Raw genomic sequence first — 16348 nt, 5'->3', positions numbered from 1 at the left:
CCGTCCCCCCAAGCGGCCGGGGCGCGCAGCCCGGTGCGGTCCCGACACCGCCTCCTCTGGTGCCCCCGCCGCGGGCCACAGCAGCAGCAGCCTGGCCCAGGAGGCGTTGGTTTCCAGGTCCAGCCGCGGCGGGAACGCAATCGCGAGAGGGCGCGGTCTCCCCGCGTTTGCGCAGGTTTGGGGGCGCGAGGTAGAGCCGGTAGGAAGCCAAGAGCCGACCAAGGTCCTACGGGACCTTGCTGATTGCAAACCGGAATCATTGCATGTGCGACCTTGAACAGGTGATTTCGATCACTCGGTAAAGGCCGTAGGCCCTTTGCGGAATTGCCAGTTAAACGGAGCTGGAGCCTCTGGTGGTGTAGGTGGGCACTCTTGAAATGCAAGGGTGCCTTTGCCCCCACCTCTGACCCCACCCCAACCCCCCGTCAGTCCATCCTTGACAGTAGGATGGGGAAAAGCCACGTGTCCAAAGAAAAGACTCAGCCTCTAAGAGCAGAATGCCCCAATATTGCCATAAACACGGAGTGGGGGGCCGTTTTATTTGCTGCTTTGAAACAGAGGAATTGGCACTCAGAGAAAAAAACTGATAGAAATCTTGGTAAGGTTGCATAAAATTAAGAGAAAAGGCTGGAAATACATCAGTGTTTCTAAAGGAAGGGATGGTGTTTCTCATACCGAACGAATAAGAGGGGGAGGGAGGCAGTACCACCCAGCAATACTTGGGCCCCAATATGTGTCCAGCTATTACACCAAATAGAATTGTTTTGGTTCTGTCCCTGAGGCTGATAAAAATTATTTAGACTGGCAAGAGAAGAACAGAGAAAACTCAGAACTATAATCAAGGCAACAAAGGTCCAAGTTTCAAAAGTGTTGGCTGAGCCCACACAAAAGTCATCATGATGTTTAACATTTCTTGATACAATATTTTTTCCAGTTGTTATCTGTGTTCTTTTCAGTTTCTAGTGATATAATGTACCTTAATGTTGCATTTTTTGCTTTGAATCTCTGAATCCCATATGTGTCCTTGAGGGCCAGGCAAATATTAGATTGTTGATTTGTTTCATTGTTTATAACCAGAGAAAGAAGTGAAGATACTGAGGATGAGGGCAGGAAAGCTGTACTCTCACCCTCAAGGAAAACCAAAACAGTGGGCATAGCTTAAAAAAAAAATGTGAAGGACAACTTTCTCATCAATAAGCCCAAAGTCACAGCACAGGTTATACCTATTGTAGCCTGATTTAATAATGACTCTAAAGAAGGTATTTCAGTCATATTAATCATGAAATGTTTGACTTCTGATTGACCCAAAAAAAACTACCCCTTGGTTCATATAGATCTAGCCATAGATCCTAAATATTCCACTACATAGAATAATTCTGAATAAATCTATACAGATGTTTTTTCCAAACATGGATTCAGAAAATGAATCAAGAAGAATGCAAAAGCATGCCTGGCCAGTGTGGCTCAGTGATTGAGCATCCACCCTTGAACCAAGAGGTGCCCCAAATGATCCATGTTCTGATCAGGGCAGGTGCCCCTGGTTATGGGCTGGATCCCCAGTAGGGGGCGTGCAGGAGGTAGCCAAACAATGTTTCTCATCAATGTTTCTATCTCTCATTCTCTCTCCCTTCCGCTCTCTCTCTAAAAAATCAATAAAAACATATTTTTTTTTAAAAAGGAAGAATGTACCTTTCTCCACCATCGAGGTGCGCACGTTCACTTCTCCTTCACCGTGTCTTCCCAGAAGACTTTCAGGATCAAGAGGTTCCTGGCCAAGAAACAAAAGCAGAATCGGCCCATTCCCCAATGGATTCAGATGAAAACTGGTAATAAAATCAGGTACAACTCGAAGAGGAGACATTGGAGAAGAACCAAACTGGACCTATGAGAAATCACACATGAGAGATGACTCACTTGCTGTATCCAGGTTGCCTACACCCTTAAGTGATTGAAAAGATGCTACTGTCTGGAGTCTGGACAGTTGGGGCATTTTAATTAGAAGATTAATGAACTTGTGATTTTGCTCTGTTGATTTTTTCCCCCTGAAATAGGTTGGTTCAGTAATAAATGTGTGAGATCTTAAAGAAAGAAAGAAAGAATGCAAAAGCAAAAATAATTAAATTTCAAGCTCAATAAGGTGCAGTCTGTATAAGCATAGCATAACATTTGTAGGAGATTGTGTCTCAGTAGATAATGTTGCTCTCCTTCCCCTTGTAACCATCCCCACAAAACTGAGGAAATCAAGGACTTTCTGCTCGCAGCCAAGCAAAAGGATGCCAAGTCTGTTGAGATTAAGAAAAATAAGAATAATGTGAAGTTTAAAGCTGAATGCAGCAGGTACTTTTATACCTTGGTCATCACAGACAAGGAAAAGGCTGAGGAATTGAAGCATCTCTCCCTCTCTTCTCCGCCCTCCCCCTCCGGCCCCCCTCCCCCACGCAGTGAAGGAGCTGAGATGGGCCAGGCACGTTGCTTTGCACTATATCACACACACACACACACACACACACACACACACACACCTTTTTATTTTAAAAAGCTGACAATGTCCTCTTTTTTCTTAAAAATAATTACTACTCATTAAATTTTAAAAGTACTTTTGAGTTAGATAAACATGCTTTTCCATGTTGCTTATATAGATCAATTTTTTCTTTCTAAGAATCTGATAAATTTAAAAGTAGCAATTATTGTCCAGCCAGTGTGGCTCAGTAGTTAAGCATCAACCTATGAACCAGGAGGTCATGGTTCAATTCCTGGTCAGGGCATACACTAGGGCCGTCGGCTCACTCCCCAGTGTGGGGTGTGCAGGAGGCAGCAGATCAATGGAAGTCTCATCATTGATGTTTCTCTCTAAATAACAAGGTGACATCTGCCCTGCTATATAATATGGTAAAATAGCAAATGAAAAAGTAGCACTATGTACTTATTTCATGTACTAAATTACTTAATGCTCATGACAACTATGTATTAGTTACTATTGTTATCCCCATTTTATAGGAAAATAAATTAGGACTCACAGAGGTTAAATAATATCCCTATAATCATATAGCTATTATGTGATGCCTATTGTTGTGTTTGTTGTTGTTGTTGTTGTTGTCTTGTAAACATGGCTTTTAAAAAACATCCATTCTGTCTTTGTAAATGCAACAGCTTTTTATCACTTTGAGACCACAAGTTATACGTCTTCATTTTTCTGATTCCTCTATGTCTCCGTTTCCTTCAAAGCCTCTTATCTCTATGTTTTCCATGCCAAAGACTTTCCCCAAATGCCTGGCAAATCTTGCTTATTCATTTATATTTAAGAGTGAGGCACTGAAACCTAGTAAGAAGCCCTGTGTGTAGACTTGATTGCAGAATGATTGGGCAGGGGCCCAGCCCTTCCCTAGGAGACGCCTCCCACATCTCTGGGTGTTTTCCTGGGTGGTCATTTTCCCCGGGGAGAGATCTGCTGCTGTTCCTTGCCTCGGTGGGTGGCAACCTGGTGGCCAGCATTCTGGGAGCCACGTGAGGGAAAGAGGCTCAGAATCTCACTTGGCGAGATATCGAGATATCGGCTTCCACTTAATCCCCCACTTTCTGCAGCGCTCCCTGCCTTCTCCCTGTGCCTGACCTCGGAGTCCCTCAATTCAACGCCCTCCCATGTTCTTCTGGCCTGTGGTGTGGAAAGCGATACAGGGCCCAACTTCTTCATTTACAGGATTTCAACCCATCTTTCTGGTTTCAGTCCGCCTTTAGCGATAACTGGCACCGCAATTCCTGAGATTCCCCAGTGCTCTAAAGCAGGGTTTTACTTCTTGGCTTCCTGCTTGGCAAGCAGTATGGTTTCAGCTTTCCCTGGTCTGCTCCATCAGTTAGCAACTGCCCATCTGCTATTTGGCTTCCAAAATTGATTGACATCTCTCAACGGCTCTTGTACTCCCTACTGTTGTCTGACCTCATGTTCTCTTCTTCCTGAGAGCTTTATGTTTAATCCCTGAATGAGACTCTGGGTGGAGAGTCAAGAAAAAGCCGGGCTAAATGCAAGTATCCAGTCTGCCAGGTGGAGTGAGAAGCCTGGGCTCTGGCCTCGCTGCTGTGCTGCCTCTGTGCAGACGCCTGCGTGCCTGTCCTCCACACACATGATTTTCCCACACCCCTAGAAAAATCAAAGTAAATTAAAAAGTTCCCACACTTCTCAGAAAAGATGAAATGTTCTGTAGTTATGGCAACAAGGAACCACCAGAACCAGTTCTAAACTGGTTTGATGGATCAATGACAGCTTGCCTGAGTTTAATGAATCAGTGGCAACTTGCCTAAGGGAACACACTTCTGAAAGTCAGCCAATGCACATCCTTCTCGTCTAAACAACCAGGTTTCCACAGCCGACCTCAACCCACTGCTGCCTCTGAACATCCACCAACTGCTCCCTCAGCTCCGTACTTCCCCAACGCTAAGTAATCAGCTCCCTGCTCTCCTGGGGGAGACTGTGCTCCGGCTAAGGATTAAATTCCGCTTTTTGTAGAAGTATGGAGTGCTGGTCTTTTCCTTTGACAGAGCTCAGAACTACCACCTGTCTGGTGCATGGGAGAGACTCAGTGGGCAGAGCAGGGGAGGTGCCAGGGCAACAGCGCCTGAAATAAAAGGGCCTGGGCTGTTTGCCCGAGTGAGCCCTGTGCCAAGGTGCAAAGCAGGTTCATACAACATTCACTCATCGGTCCAAATTTATGGGTACCTGAGAGACGAGGGATGTAGGTATGCGCTTGCAGAAGCATGTTCCCTGCCACTTTTGATTCTGTATGGTTAACGGTATGAAACCTAAACGATGACTAGGTTTTAGTCCTGGCCGGTTTGGCTCAGTGGATAGAGCGTCGGCCTAAGGACTGAAAGGTCCTGGGTTCGATTCCAGCCAGGGGCACATGGCCAGGTTTCGGGCTCAGTCCCCAGTGGGGGGGCATGCAGGAGGCAGGAAATCAATGATTCTCTCTCATCATTGATATTTCTATCTCTCTCTCCCTCTCCCTTCCTCTCTCCCCAGTGGGGGGTGTGCAGGAGGCAGGCAATCATTGATTCTCTCTCATCATTGATGTTTCTATCTCTCCCTCTCCCTTCCTCTCTGAAATCAATAAAAATATTTTTTAATAAAACACAAAAAACAGTGACTAGGTTTGGGTTTGTTTGTTTGTTTGTTTGTTTTAGTACACTGTATTTTCAACCATGTTTTCTTTATCCTAAATTAAAGAAGGAAGGGAGAATCCTCCCTCAACAGAGCTCACATTTTCAGTGGCCAAACTGATTCTAACAAATGTTATACAAAGAATACCCTCTATGGAACCCAGTTTATTGCAGGTGGAAACAATCCAAATGCTCATCAATTGAAACATGCTGAAGCATATTGTGGCACATACATATAATGGAATATAATGTAGTCATATCAAGTCAGGGAGTATGGATGCATGCTACACCTTGGATGAAATCTGCAAACATTATACTAAGAAAAAAGCAGAGACAAAAGGTCTGCTTGAGTGAGGGATTCCTTTTTTTATGATATATCCAGAATAGGCACACCCACAGAGGCAAAAAGCACAGTAGTGGTTATCAGGGGATGAGAGGAGGGGATGGTGAGTACTTAATGATGGGTGTTTTTCTGGGGTGATAAAAAAAGCATTGAAGTGCCCTAACCGGTTTGGCTCAGTGGATAGAGCGTTGGCCTGCGGACTGAAAGGTCCCAGGTTTGATTCCTGTCAAGGGCATGTACCTTGGTTGCAGGCACATCCCCAGTGGGAGGTGTGCAGGAGGCAGCTGATCGATGTTTCTCTCTCATCGATGTTTCTAACTCTCTATCCCTCTCCTTTCCTCTCCATAAAAAAATCAATAAAATATATTTTTTTTTAAAAAGCATTAAAGCTAGAGAGAAGTGGTAGTTACACGACATTGTGAATACACTAAATGCCACTGACTTGTAGACTTTACAATGATTAATTCTGTTATATGTGAATTTCACCTCGATAAAAAAGAAATACATAAAACAATGCTACATATTGCCTTCTGCTTGGGAGATGAGTTACTTTTGCAAACGTGTAAGCAGTTCGGATCTCATTTACTTATCTTAGCAATGAAACAGGGGTTTGGGTGCAATTTACAGCCAAACTTGCGGCATGAGCAAGTGTCTGTTTCAAAATGGGAAAGTGTTCTAACTCTTTTAATGACCTCTCTAGGGGCAAAAATTGTGGGCTGTGGAAACACTGGGTTGTAATTCTAGTACTTGAGTGACACAGGGGAATAGGCCTGATGGGAGGGTTTTCTTCGACAGCAACATGAAATAACAAAAAAGAATGATTTCCGGATAAAGAACGATTTCCCTTAGATTTTTGGCAAAATTTACTTTGTTCTTGTCTCGTTTTGCATATCTCAATATGCATGATCTGTCTTATAGAAGAAGAGACCACGCACACCTTACCGGGTAAGATCCGTCAGGACTGGTTTTCTGGGCTCAGTGATCTTTCCCCCCAGGTGACTGTAGACCCAGCCAGTGCCCTTCTGTTTCCAGCGTTGCTCTTGTCCGGCACAGACACCCCCAAGGAAACCCTGCTAACCCTTTGAGGAGTGGAAGTTGGAGTTGTTTGCAGGGGTTTCCTGGTGTGTTCGTTAGTTTTTGCTGCATCCTAGACAACCCCAAAGCTCAGTGGCTCAAAATAACACCCAGCCTTCAACCTGTGGATCAGCAGTTTGGGCTCCGTGGGCAGTTCCTCTATGGCCCTACTCATGCGTTGGCAGTCAGCTGGTCTGCAGGGGGTTTGGCTGGTCCTCGGTGGCCTCACTTGCATGCCTGACAGGTAGCAGCTGGCTGTGGGTTAGGGCACCTCGGTCCTTCTCCAAACATCTCTCATCTTCCGCCAGGCCAGCCCAGGCCTGCTCAGAGCTCACTTGGCATCACTTCAATCACATCCTTTTCAGCAAAGAGACTCATAAGACCAGCCCAGATTCAAGGGGTAGGGGAAGAGATACTACCTCTTCGTAGTGGGAGATGTATTGTGACCATTTTTGCAATCTATCACAACTGCAGTCTCTGTTCCTGTTATTCACCCAGCACTCCCTATATTGTTGCCCCTAAGCCCCCAGCCCAGCCAGTGTGGCTCAGTGGTTATGTACCAAGCTGTGCCAGCCTCCAGGCATAAGGCCCATTTGGTTACTGATTCTTTATGATCACACAATTCCTTACTTTAGTCATGTTCTGGGTTACTAGTTCCCTCTCCCATCAGATTCCACATGCGTTCGGTCTCAGAAAATCCGCAGTGTCTGATCCACTGAGAATTGCTTTCTCTTTCTTTTTCTTTTCTAATTTTTTTTTAACATGACACTGTGCACCTAGAGTAGTGTAACCATATGGTTTCTCATCTAATTTGGACCTCTGAGCCCTGACCGGTTTGGCTCAGTGGATAGAGCCTCGGCCTGAAGACTGAAGGGTCCCGGGTTCAATTCCGGTTAAGGGCATGTACCTTGGTTGCGGGCACATCCCCAGTAGGGGGTGTGCAGGAGGCAGCTGATCGATGTTTCTCTCATTGATGTTTCTAACTTTCTATCCCTCTCCCTTCCTCTCTGTAAAAAATCAATAAAATATATTTTGGAAAAAAAAATTGAACCTCTGAGAATGAAATGAGGCACCATGAATAATTATGTTGGCACAGCAGCATAAACTGAGATGTCCCTATTCAAAGCCCCAGTGGTAAGAAACAATGCTCTTGGATCCGCCTTGCTGAGATTTGAATGCCAGCTCTGACAATTATTTGTGTTACTTAGTAACAGTTTCCTCACCTATTCAAAGGAGATTACAATAGTACTTTCTTTATTGGGGTTTTGTGAGGTTTAAATTAGTTAACTTATATAAATACTTAACTTATTATTATATTACTAGAGGCCCAGTGCATGAAATTCGTGCACTGGTAGGATCCCTAGCAGCTGGCAGCAGCTGGCCAGGTACTCCCTCCCTTCCCCCAGCCAGCCCTCCCCCTTCCCCCCACTCAAACTCCCGGAAGAACTCCTGGTCAAGGGGACAATTTGCATACTATGCTTTTATTATATAGGATTTGTAACCTCTGCCATGGATAGAGGGATTGCCATCTTCATTTAATGTTATATTTTATGCATGTGTAGTAAAAGTATTTCAACATCTTTGTATCTTTCAGTGTGTGTTTTTAATTTTTCAATTGATTTTTTTTTAGAGAGAGAGAAACATCTTTTCCTTGTTCCACTTAGCTGTGCATTCATTGGTTGATTCTTGTATGTGCCCTGACTGGGAATTGAACCAGTGACCTCTTGGTACATAACCACTGAGCAACACTGGCTGGGCTGTATCTATCAGTTTTAATGGCTATAATTTCATTGATAAGTTTCTATAAATTACCTAAGATGTCCTGTATTATTAAATGTTTAGATAGTTTTTCATTTTCCGCTAATACAAATGATAAAACAAACTTTACTATAGATAATTTTTGTAATAAATTATTTCCTTATATGAGTTCTAGAAGAAAAAATGTTATACTAAGGAATATGAGTATTTCAAGAATATATTGTCAAATTGCTTTACCAAAGAATTACATTAATCAACACTTGCATAACCAACATGAGGAAGTGTTCACTTTAATACAACCTTACTAACATTGAGATTGTCAGTAAAAAATAAAATCTGTAAATTTGTTGTATTTGTTATGAACATATTCTAACAAACTTGTTTTCAGTGTTCCCAGCCTTCCCAACTTAAAACAAAAAATTAGAGGCAAGGCACTGGGGCGTAGGGGAGGCCGGGGAAGGTCAAGGGGAGAAAAAAAAGGAGACATATGTAATACTCTTTGTAAAAATAAATATTGTCAACCTCAAAAAAATTAGAAGCAAGGTAAGAATATTTTAAAAGATGCTTGGATATGTTTGAGGATAAGAGGAAAGACAAAAGTAAATAAATACAAGAAAAAAATCCTAGACATCCCAGATTATTTAATGGACAAACATGTTTTCAGACTTCAATAATCCATGATATTATAGTTTGTTGTAAGATATAACAGTTAATGTTCATTATAATAACACTAACTAATGAAGAAAAAAAACCAGAATGTGCTGAACAAAGTTTGTGTTCGGGTTATTTCCATTAAAAAGTGAAACAAAACCGGCCAGTAGAGCTCAGTGGTTGAGCATTGACCTATGAACCTGGAGGTCAAGGTTCAATTACTGGTCAGGGCATATGCATGGGTTGGGGGCTTGATCCCCAGTGTGGGGCGTACAGGAGGCAGCTGATCAATGATCAATGAAGTCTCTCATGGTTGATGTTTCTATCTCTCTCTCCCTCTCCCTTCCTCTCTGAAATCAATAAAATTATATTTTAAAAAACAAAAATAGTCGTAACCGGTTTGGCTCAGCGGATAAAGCGTCGGCCTGCAGACTGAAAGGTCCCAGGTTCGATTCCAGTGATTCCTGGGAGCCTCATGCCAGGCACATCCTCAGTAGGGGGTGTCAGAAGAGGAACCAAAGGAATCTGTTGGTTTATTTGATAAAACTCCCCCTGAGATCTTGGTGTTCAGCAGGTGTGGCGTCCACAGCCCCATATCACCCACAAACGTGCTGAGCACTAGTCAATGTCTCATAAGGCCTTAACTGGTAGACTGATTAAAACCCAGAGAGCAATGTCCCCAGTGAAGTGAATCCCTTAGACTGCTAATTTTACTTGACTGGTGATGATGGCAATCTTTGGAGAATATCTGTATCGGACTCTTAGCCACATAAAAATGAGCACTTTTGTTAAGCAAGTTCTGACAATTCTAATAGACAAATTCTTAGATTTAGCCATGTATATCACCAGAATATTTCCATGGCAGCAACATGATGACATTTTTTTAATGGCCAAATGGAACTATTGTGAGATTCTCCCAGATTTATCCCTTAGAAATAGTTGTGTGTCTGCTTTTTAATCAGAATATCCTAGCAGTTGTGGATGAAAAGAGACCACATACTGAACCTGATAAGCTCAGGGGAGGCCTGCAAGGCGGCCCTACAAACTCGGAGACCTGAAATAACCAGGAAGAATGGTCTGAAATAAAAACTTTTTAACTAAAAGTAGTTTATGGTGGGTAGTCACGTACTAGGCTAGAATCTTCCCTGACAAAGGTCAGTTTTCACCTTAAGCCTGTCTGTTATCTTTTTGCATCTAGGATAACTCTCCTGCACGCACCTATGTTAAAGATGTACACGTCTATTAGGTCTGATCAAATCGTTGAATCCCGCCCCCGGGAACTGACCTTTAGAACACTTCACCACCAACATTCCCTTTTGCTTAGACCACATTCCACTTGCTCAAACCACATTCCACTTGCTAAGACCATTATCGTTCCCTTCCAGACCTGCCCAGAGAACTCTCTGTCCGCCCAGAAAAAGCCCACTTAGAGTCCTTTAAAATCTCTGACTCCCCATCCCTGGGTGCTGGTGTCATTTTGGGGCTCAGCCCATCTGGTATCCAGATGACCTAATAAATGTATCATTCCTTTTGGCCTTGTGTGTCCTCCTTAGGCGACCCTAACATCTATCATTTTACTTTTTATCCAATCCCCATCTTTGCTTTCTCTCACCTCCCTAATCTATCAATCTATCACCAATGGATTTCCTGTAACCCACTTACATCTTCTCTTTTTATTGTAATGTATAAAATAAGGTGCAAAACTGACATTCTCTGGAGTATTGGCTCAAATAAACTCACAAAAATTCTCTACAGGTTTGAATGTTTCTTACGTTGACACAGCATAACAAAATTGGTAGCTCATATGCTAATCAAAATTGTAATCAGTTAGATTTTCCCAGGTAGCTCTTTCTTTCTTGATATTCACCATAGGCTGGTTTTTACAAAATATTTCTCTTGGTAATAGTCTAAATATTCAGCAGAAAGCAGTACAATTATTTTCCCATTGCTTTTAAGTCTTTTATTAAGTAAAAAGCAGGGTTGCCACTTCAGTGATCTCCAACTATAAGTTGGAGATTGGATAATGTTGGTTTAAATTGGGCAATTTCACCCTAGCTGGTTTGGCTTATTGGATAGAGCATCGGCCTGCGGACCAAAGGGTCCTGGGTTCAATTCCGGTCAAGGGCATGGTCAAAGGCAAGTACCTTGGTTGCAGGCTTCTCCCTGGCCCAGGCCAACCAATCGATGTGTTTCTCTCACATCAATGTTTCCTTCCCTCTCTTTTCCACTCTCTCTAAAAGATGAATGGAAAAATATCCTTGGGTGAGGATTAACAAAAAAATAATAATCCTTTATAATAAAAGCCTAATATGGTAAATGTCCAGTTGTCCGGTCAGCCATTCAACCAATCAAAGCATAATATGCTAATGATATGCTAAGGCCACTCAACTACTTGCTATGATGTGCACTGACCACCAGGGGGCAGACACTCTGACGGATAGGTTAGCTTGCTGCTGGGGTCTGGCCAATCAGGACTGAGCGAGATGGGCGGACATGCCCTGGAGCCCTCCTGAGGTCCCTCCCCAGTTGGCCAACCTCCCACGTCCCTACCCAGCCCCCATCGTGTACTGGTGGGTCCCTCGGCCTGGCCTGTGCCCTCTCGCAATCCGGGACCCCTTGGGGGATGTCGGAGAGCCAGTTTTGGCCCAATCCCTCAGGCCGGGCCGAGGGACGCCACTGGTGCACGAATTTGTGCACCAGGCCTCTAGTAATAAAATAAAAATAAACTGTGCAATTTCATCTCTTCTTCATTTCTGTGATGGCCTATCTTGGTTATGGGTCAAACTTCTTGCTAATGAACTTCTAAATTCTGTCCAATCTATTTAGTTGAAGTTTTGGCTTGTTTTGGATTGCTACAAATGTAGAAAAATTGGCATGTGGGCTTTAACTCTGAACTGTGGTTGATTTAGAGAAGTTGGTTACTTTATAATTTGTAGATTGAGTATTGAACTCATTTCTGAAATTAGATAATAGTGAGCTATTAGTGACCCAAATGGAAAAGCACACCCCATATTCATTAATAATATGTAAAACAGAATCTTATCATTCTACATGTGATGACAAAGAACACAAAAGCAATGTGAAAATTAACTTAATTGGAAATATTGTAAAATTATTTTCAACATCATTTGTTAAATTAAGGATTTGCTTAATAATAGAGGAAGCCAAAGTAGCCAGCCCAGTTGGAATTTGTGTAAGTGCTTTACAAATTGCTTATTTTCTAGTCCTGTCACAACACTTAATGATGCTACATTTCATAGGAAGACAGTTCAAGTTGAAGTAGATGACAGTTCAGTAGATGATTTCAGGAAAAACTACAGTTGTTTAAAAACATCTCAAAATGATACATCTTTTGTATCCAGAGAACTAAAAATATATTCTCCTGGATCTAGTACTTTCCCCAGCACATAGTTGGCAGTCAGAATTTATGGAAGGAAGGAAGGAAAGAAGGAAGGAAGGAAGGAAGGAAGGAAGGAAGGAAGGGAGGGAGGGAGGGAGGAAGGAAGAAGGGAGGGAGGGAGGGAGGGAGGAGTAATGGGAGGGAAGGAGAGAGGGAGAAAGATAAGGAGGAAGGGAGGGAGGAGTAATGGGAGAAAAGCTTTAAATCTATTTTTTTCTTACCTCCTTTGTAGGGGGCGCCTGAGTAGACACTTATACTCCTTGGCACTGAAGGAGCCTGGGTGCCAGAGAGAAAAAAACTGGAAATCAGATGCGATTCTTATTTTAGGATTAGTTCATTCATCTTTCCATCTCTTCGGCCAGCCCAATCCTCCCCCAAGAAGTCTAGACTTCAGCTCATGATGCCTCCACTTCAGGCAGTGCTGCCAACTAGTTAAGACAGATGCTGAAATCAGACAGCCTAGGTTCAAATCTCTGTCCCCCACTGACTTCAACCACTTTACTTACTGGCACCTCATCTGTGAAATGGAGACAATAATAGCATGTCTATCGTAAGGTGTGTTGTAAGGACTAAATTAAAATGTGCAGAGCATTTACTAGTAGAGTAGTGCCTGCAGTAGGCAGCTTCTGACATAGCTCCCAGTGATCCCCAACTCTTGCTATTCAGTTCTTGTGGTGATTCCTTCCCCTTGAGTGTGGGCTGGACCTAAAGACTTGTTTCTTGAAACAAATAAAATATGGCCAAAGTGGTTGACTATAATTTCTGTGATTAGGTTATAAAAGATTGACTCCTCTCTAGCCAGCACTCTCTACAGCCAGCTCCTGTGCTGTGAGATGCTGCTCCGTGGAGAGGCCCAGCGGCAGGGAACTGAGAGACACCTCTGGCTGAGAGTTTGTGAGGAGATAAAGCCCCAGTCAAACAACCTGCAAGAAAATGAATTTTGCCAGCAAGCACCAGAATCAGCTGGGAAGAGGATCCTTCCCAGTTGAGTCCTGAGATACCTGTGGCCATGTAAGAGCCGCAGAGCTGGAGGGCTCAGCTAAGGCACAACCAGATTCCTGACCCACGGACACTGTGAGAACATAAACATTCATTGTTTTAAGCCACTGCACGCGGGATAATTTGTTATGCAGCAATAGCTAACGAATACAGCCCTCAAGCACTCTATTAATGTAAGCTAATAATAGACATCTCAAATTTCCTCTCTCCTCCCCCAGTCCACCCATCCAAGCTGATCAAACCAAAATCCTACCCCCAAAAACCATCTTAATTCTTCTCTTTTTCTCAACTCCTCCTCCCTCAATAAACTAGCTTTATGAATATCTGAGTAAGAGTATCAGGAATAGAAAGTTCAAGGGTCTTAAGACAAAAATAAGCTTCTATTATTTTAAAACAGGGGAGTGGGGAGGTGAGAAAACCTACGTGGCTAGAGCTACCAGCAAGGGAGAGAATGATATGAAATACAACTCGAGCGGAGAGCAAGGGGCCAGATCCCTTAGGGAACTGAAGGTGGGAAGGAGGTTGGGTTTTTCTTTCGAGTTTAATGGGAAGGAAATAACAGGTAGTAAGCAGAGCTATGACACAGTCTCACCATTTAGTCCTATTCTTTATATATATATGTATATTATTGATTTTTTACAGACAGGAAGGGAGAGGGATAGAGAGTTAGAAACATCGATGAGAGAGAAACATCCATCAGCTGCCTCTTGCACACTCCCTACTGGGGATGTGCCCGCAACCAAGGTACATGCCCTTGACCAGAATCGAACCTGGGACCCTTGAGTCCGCAGGCCGACGCTCTATCCACTGAGCCAAACTGGTCAGGGCATTTAGTCCTATTCTTAGTCCAAGAAAAACTCTTTGGTAGCTGTGTGGAATAATGACTATGAGAAGGCAAAAGTGAAGCACAAAGACAAATTAGCAAAATACTCTTATATTCTAGGTGAAGGATGAAGATAAACCTTAGACAAGGTTGTGAAAGCACCGGTGATGAAGGGAAGTAAAAGAACAGGGATATATTTTGGAGGTAGGGCCTATAGAACTGACTAAATAATTGGATGAAGAAAACAGAGCTACCAAGATGGCTCATGGGTGTTAGCTTGACCCACTGAGGAAGACAGGAGGAGAAAAACGTCTAAGGTTAAAAACCAAGATTTCTCTTTTGAATCGTAAGCCTGAGATGAAATTAGACATCTAGGTGGAAATGTCAAGATATACCGAACTCGAGTTCTGGGGAGACGTTTTCCCTGAAGATTGGGGAAAATCAACATAAAGATAATACTTAGCATTGCAGAGGAGGACGAAATATTTTTCATTCTTCCCAAGTTCTCGGCTGTGGCCTCTGTAATAAAAGACAGATTAACGGAAGTTTATTAGCATGTATATCTCATAGAAACATGAGAGAGACAAGTGAAAGTAACTCAAAGAGGTAGCTTAGAACTCTGACTTACAGAGCATCTTCAACAAAGAACAAAAAATTGGTAGAGAAATGACAGGACGAAGGACAGTGATGTTAGGCTTCCGAGGGCAGCATACAGGAGGAAACTAATGGAGTAAGGTTTGCTTGCAATCCCTCTGCTGCTTCTCTGGCTATAAGTCTAGACTAATCATCTCCGAAGGAAAACTTACATCCTGCTTTTAGGCAGAGAGAAGGAGGACAGAGAGCGTTTCCTGCATTTGCCAATTCTTAATTGCCTTTAGTTCAAAATAATTCTTATGTTAAAGAGGCATATTTTAGGGTGACATATTCTGGTTTCCTTCAGCATCCAAGAATTGCAAGAGATTATCTAGGGAGAGAGCGTACATGGGGAAGAGAGCCCTGGGCTAGGCCCAAAATGTAGGGTCTAGCAGAAGGGGAGGGGGGCAGCAAAGGAGGCTGAGAAGCAGTGTCCAGAGAAACCAGATGAGTAACCCTCACCCTGGGAAATGAACTTGAACAAACCCCCATGGGGGTGGGAGCAGTAGCAAGCCCTGGAGATGACTGAAATTTAGCTTCAGTCTTGGGCAGAATTAGAGCTTAAAGTCAGGAATTTTCATCTTATAGAATTTTTTTTTAACTTTTACTTCTTGTATACTTGAGTTTGGGGACTGAGAGTCATACTCACTAATAATAATAATTACATACAGTTTTATATTGACATAATTAACTAGATTATTTATGTGTTTACATAAATATTACAAAATAATTAGTGGTCTGAAGGCGAAGAGAAGACTGGGAAAAAGAAAGAGAAGGGGATCCCTTGAGATGGGCCTGCAGGCGAAGCCTCTGCAAAGAGAAGGAAGTTCAAAGAGTGGGTTCTAGTGATGGGAAAGGAAGGAAAAATTTTTGCTGAAGGATGAGAAAATAGAGATGAAAGCTATTGAAAGGATAACAGCCCAGTTCAAAGCTTGAGAAACAGAAGGTATGTAAGAATGGCCAAAACCCCCTTGGTGAATTAATCATTGTTTGAAAAGGTGAAGAAACCCCAGCCCCTGCAAGCTCAGCTGGTTAGAGCATCATCTTGAGATTTCAGGTTCAATCTGTGGTAAGGGCACATACAAGAATCAACTGATGAGTGCATGAATGAGTGGAACAACAAATCTCTCTCTCTCTCAAACCAATCAATAAATTTAAAAAGAAAAGGTGAAAAAAAGTCAAAGATATAGGTACACTTCAGCTTTTCTCACCTGGAGTTCACCGGAACCTCAGAGCACATCACCTGATCTGAGGGGCTGTCCCTCAGTTCTCACCAGAAGGGTCAATCTAGAGTCTAGAGTGGGTGGCACTGTTCTGGATGCAGGGGGGAGAAGTTAGTGAGTTCCATAGGGCTCTGGACCTTAATTGCTCTTAGGATCCTGGTGGAGAAAGGCCGCCGACAGGTAAAGGCATGTGTTTGAAAGAAACCCAGTGACAGTAACAGAAAACAAGAATGAAAGCCTAACCGTTAAAACAAAAGTGGAGAGCTCCCCCAGCGGAACCGCAGGCCTCGCGG

General features: G+C 43.1%; 1 pseudogene; it reads left to right on the top strand.

Moving 5' to 3' along the window:
• The first annotated feature begins 1669 nt into the window (after positions 1–1669).
• LOC111825526 lies at positions 1670–1914 on the top strand (annotated as a pseudogene).
• Positions 1915–16348: the final 14434 nt, after the last annotated feature.

Source organism: Myotis lucifugus, unplaced genomic scaffold (assembly GCF_000147115.1).
Source record: "Myotis lucifugus unplaced genomic scaffold, Myoluc2.0 scaffold_30, whole genome shotgun sequence".
In the NCBI taxonomy this organism is placed as follows: Eukaryota; Metazoa; Chordata; class Mammalia; order Chiroptera; family Vespertilionidae; genus Myotis; species Myotis lucifugus.
Note: the sequence above shows the minus strand (reverse complement) of the source record. Positions and strands in the feature narration are given on the sequence as shown.